Below are 5,903 nucleotides of genomic sequence, written 5' to 3' on the forward strand. Positions count from 1 at the left end.
AAGACCTCACCACTGCTGCATTTGGTAGTTTTGATAGTGCGCCTCCTCCCATTACTGAGGGACACCCATCTCATGTGGTATAATTTATTTTATTATGTAGTGAATATTTAATTTATTTGCAAGCTAGATTTTGAGACCCATTTCAATTAAGCAAGTACATGATGAGATGTGCCTCATGTTACACAGGGTGATACATCAACCTCACAGGGTGTCCAGCATGACGAGATGACCCATATTACACATGATGATCCATCTAAGTCCTCTTCATGTGGAGCAAAGAGGACATTTGATCAGATAGATTAGATCTTGTTGGCACCTATAGATTGTGTTTTTATGATGTATATATATTATTTATGATGTATGTACACTTTGTGTTAGGATAGTTAAAACTGTATGTTAGACCATGTACTATTTTTTTATGATTTATTATCATGCTTGCGTATGTAGTACATATATTACTATGTTTCACCATGTTTTAAGTATATTCAAACCATTTTCTTTATTCTGACATATTTTATTCATGAACATATGACACATTTTGTAAGTATATATGCAAGATGAACAATAATTTTAACTATCTATAGAGCATTATTAGATAAATATCACATCAAGTTTATGCATTGAGATAATTGATACAAATAAAATTTACCTACTCGATTAAAAAATATATTGATAACATACCTAACAATGTATCATAAGTGATCTTAATGTGTTGTTTGGTAATGTAAAACTCATTATCACCTAATAAGACCTATTATGTGGTAGTAAACATATGAATACCTATCATAACGTATAACAGACATAATGACTTATTAGGACTCCCATGTCCCCTTAAGACACACATGTATGGATAACATACCTAACAATGTACATTATAACTAATCTTAATGTGTTGTTTGGTAATGAAAGATATAATCAATACAATGAATACAATGAGTAATGATCTAACACATAATCAATACAATGAGTAATGATCTTTAAATTATCATGTGCAAGTTACTTGTTTTTAATATTACAATCAATAGTAATTTGAAACTTCAAACAAACATTAATTTAAACATGCTTGAATGTAAAAGTAATAGAACAAAATAGGAGGTCATTACTTAAATTGACAATTAATTTATAATAATTTATCAAGTGCACATACCTTTAACTTTCAAATATAAGTAAACTCTCATTTTTGAATTATTTTGTACAACATATTTCACAATATATGTAAGACAATGTCAATGATATATTTATAGTTCACTAAACTCATTTGAAACATAAAATTGGTTGAACGCATCTCTTCAAATGAGCTCCTATAAAATAAAAATGCAAAACAAAAACACACATGTTAATAAACACATAAATTAATATTCAAGGTATCTGAACTATGTAAATATATATGTGTAATTTGTATGTACTTACTATGTGAAATTGCACAAGATGTTAATGTTTGATCCACTTTAACATTTAAATTTGCATAAATTGTAATTGAGACCTGAATAAGAGGTATATAAGTTCCCTAAATTGGTATTGACAACACAAACATACATGTAATTAAATTATATAAGTACATATATATAAAAATAATACAATAATGAAAAACATACATGTGTTTGATTTAAATGTAGTCATACCACTGTACCATCTGCATCCTCTCTCTTTTGCAATGCATCTATGATTGTCTTGTGCTCGTCCATTGAAATTGTCCATAATACCTTATTGGCGGGTCTCCCTTTGTATCTTTCTAATTTGATATTTGTTGCCACAACCAAATGAGAATAGTGTAAAATCTTCTTTTCGGTTTGGTAGTCTTCAAATGCTGGGAAACCATTTCTTCTTGTTAGGTATCTACGTAGCTAGGTGCCAACTACAACAACAGACTTGATTGGATACTCAAAACCATCATTGTCTACTTGATGAGAGGTCATTTTTTTATTAGGTTCCACACATCTAGCTAGCCAATACTCAGTCTGTTCATCATTATCACTAGGTGCAATATCAAAAAAAACATGTCCTACAAGATAAGATAAAGTATAGAAACACTTTAATCACTCATGTACATATGTAAATTATATAAATTGAAGCATGAGATCACAAAAAAATCTAATTAAATTGTGCATACCAGGTTCTATGAGGTTTGAAATACGATCATAGTCTTTTGATGCAAAAGTAACATTTTGGCCTTCATTTACTATATCATTTTCAAAATGCATGTCAGTAGGTGCTAATGATCTTTGTTGCCAATCTTCAACTCATTCTATATTCTCACATTCTTCCCATTCACCTGCAAGACAAAATTGACAAAAACAAGCAAACTCCCTAATCCATATAGTCCAAGTGTTAGAATCTGAACTCCTAAATGAATGCCAATTAGTTGAACCACTAATTGTATCACAATAATATATTGGAGGGATATTATTTTCTTCAACTAGGTAGAAGACACATTTGATTGTAAAGTTTTGACTTGATCCCGTGTATAAATATTTGTTACACCATTCGACAATCTCATGTGCATTTTTAAATTTATCTTTTTCCTCAAATTTTAATTGCTCTTTACTAAGGGCTCTCTTCACACATGCACCAACACGATCATTATCCCCTTTACCATGTCCAACCTCAAAAAAACTCCACAAATGTTGGATGCTAGTTTGCTTATGTGTCCTACTCAACCAATAGAACATTCTAGCATTCTTGAATTGTCCTATACAATTATCTGACCATATCCAATGTTGTGTCATTTGAATTTGTCTCTCTTTTAAATTATCATAAAAGACCTTGAAACAATATTGGACAAACTTAGATGAATGGAGTTTATTATCACTTAAATAAAAATGGTACTCTCTCAATATTTTTTGATCTTCCTCTGTACTATCAGGTGCATGCCTATAAACTATATGAACATAAATTGTTGCTTTCACTGAATTGTAATATTGTGGTTGTACCTCTTCTTGCGGTGCAAGTGTGTATTTCTCTGCAAATTCAACAACTAAAAGTATAGTACCAATTGGAAATGTATTCTTACATATGAGAAATTGTCCATCAAGCCATCTAGAATATTGAGAGTGTTTAACATATTTTGGTATGATCACACTCTTAAACTCATCCATAAATGCATGACAACTAATTTTATCTATAACTAGATCACACCTTCTTCCAAACTTCCCATCCTTCAATGGATATTCAATAGTTTTGAATCTTTTTACCTCAACTAATTGTTTTCCAAAAGTAGTCAAAGCATTTTCATGCAAACATTCATCTAAAAAAAAAAGATTGCTGCACATATCACATGTACTAGAAAGACATGCATTGAAAAGAAAGTATTTATCATTAGGTGGCTTACAAAACAAACTTGATATGAAATCTTTTATAGTTTGAGGTGGTATTTTTATACCACATTCTTGCAACATTTCTTTACTATGCATGGTACCACATATAGATTGAAATACATCATAATGGTAATGAAATTGAATATGAGTTTTACAACAACATGTGATTCTTTCCTTGTTAATCCTTACATACCATGGTTTACACTTTTCAAAAGATCTTTGACTAATTGTAATATTTAATACCTTACCATCTACAAATTTTTTGAACAATTCAATTTGAGTCATGTCCAAAAGGTGTTTAGGATGTGGATCACGTATTTTTGACCCAATTCTCAATTTAAGAACATCTCTTGAATTAGGTGATACTCTTGTATTATCATGCCAAAAATTTTCAATCAAACTTTTGATTTCACTAGTAAGTTTCATATCACATCTCAGGAGTCTACCTCTAGAAGTCCATAAAATATTTGCTAGATCACATTCAAAGTTAACCCTTCTCTTTATAGCTCTTTCTAAAGTCTTACGATTCACATTAAGATATCCACTTATGTTGGTAATCAATATTTTGTCATATGTTGATTTGTTAACTAAAGTTGTTGTTATTGCTCGTCATGTTGCATTCTTATCTTTAGACTGACTTCTTTTTCCGATATCATCAAATGCACTAGCAAGAGTGGATACAACTTTTTTTAAAGACTTATTTTTATTCTTGGATTTTGCATACATTCCCAACCTTCTCATTACTTTTCACATTTTAGACATTTTAATTAGTTGCAACATTAGCTGACATTGAAACCCAAATTTATTATTATAAAAAAAATGTCTATACAAACTATTAGCATGTGTCCTAATTTGTCTCCATGAAACCAATCCCTCAAGATTATATAACACATCATTAGGAATATAAAAATTATGTGCAAACACTTTACTATCATCCTGACATGTTTGTTCAGTAGTTGGTGTTTCTATGTTTACATTCATGCAATTTTTATTTTTAGACACTTTACTATTTTCACTGTTATTTTGGATTTGAATATCATTTTCAAATTTTTTCGGCATTTCTTTTGGGGCAAGCATTTCAATTGGAGTGTTTTGTGAATGATCGTTTGACAATTTCTTCTCATAAGAAAATCTAAATTGTTTAAATCGTAACCTGCTTCTAAAAAATCACCAATTGCATCACGAGAGAAAATTTGAGGGTTTGGAGACACACCTGTATTGAACACATAATTAGAATGTCCACCTAAATTTTCTTGTATTGGGTTCTCTTCTTTGACTTCTTCATCCATCATGGCATCTTCAATGTCTTTCTCCTTTGAAACATTGTTCAAGTCTTTAATTCTTTGTCTTCTCTCTCGTTGATGTTGTGCTTCATTCTCTTTATTTGCTGCAATCTCCTCATCTGTCAGAACTCTTGCTTTCTTCTTTCTTCATTGTTTTGATTCCATGTTTGCACTAGTTTTGAATTTGAATCAGTAGCTTGCAAATTGTATAAGAGGACAAGAAAATAGAATAAGCGTGGTAAAATTCAGTGTTCCAGGTCGAAACTGTTGTTCAATCATTTCAATCATTGAAATTGGGTCGATGGGGCAGCTTTTGGGACCCAATGGGTACATCAAACATGGGTAATCGATTTATAAATTGGGTACTCGATTTTTAAAACAATCGGGTGCCCAATTTTTAAAAAGTTGGTATAACGGTTCAAAGCAATCGGGCACCCGATTTGTGAATTACAAATCGGGTGCCCAATTCGTGAGACATGAGCAGGAATTTGTCATGGCTCTTGACTTTTGCATGGGGTTTTGCCTTGGGGAAAGGCATGGCATAGGCTTGGTCCCACCAAGCCATGCCTTTGTGCTCCTTTTTTTTCCTAAGGCATTTAATCGACAATTTCTGGTATTGTTGTAATTTTTTTATAGTCATTCCTATTCAATTTTTTGATGAGACAAAAACCCATTATAGATCTTGCTATTCTGATTTCAAAAATGTAAATTTTATAGTATTATTAGTTTATTTTCTATTTTTCCATTATTTATTAATCAAAATTATCTCCTAAACATTAAAAAGTGACATTCACTAAAACTTTAATAACTTTTTTATTTTATAATTTTTCTTAAATTAATTTATATGTCATCAATCTAAATACAATTCTTTTGATTTAAAAAAAAAATTTGAAAAAAGTGAGATTTTGATCAAATTATGTGGTCCATACACGAGAGGTTTTAAAATTTACCTTTATAGCCAATTAATAATTAATAATAAAAAAATTATTCAATAAAAAATTAAGAAAACATATTTTCATCAATCTTAGGTGTATTAGGTAGCTCCCTTTTAAAATATTTGCAAAAATTCATTTATTTGTGTCAAATTATGGTGTCCGTACACGAGCATGGTATGGTCCTAAAATAGGCATTTTGAAAAAGTGGTTTTTAAAGATCCATACCAAAAAAATAATCTATCATATGGGTGCACAAATAAATTACATATTCAAAAATTAGATTTCGAACACTAAAAATTTTATTTCTGGAGATTTTTTTATATTCAATCTCTAAATACCTCAAGTTTTGACATCAATTCACAAAAAAATTC

Source organism: Cupressus sempervirens, chromosome 1 (assembly GCF_028749045.1).
Source record: "Cupressus sempervirens isolate cs-2001-9-10 chromosome 1, ASM2874904v1, whole genome shotgun sequence".
Lineage (NCBI taxonomy): Eukaryota > Viridiplantae > Streptophyta > Pinopsida > Cupressales > Cupressaceae > Cupressus > Cupressus sempervirens.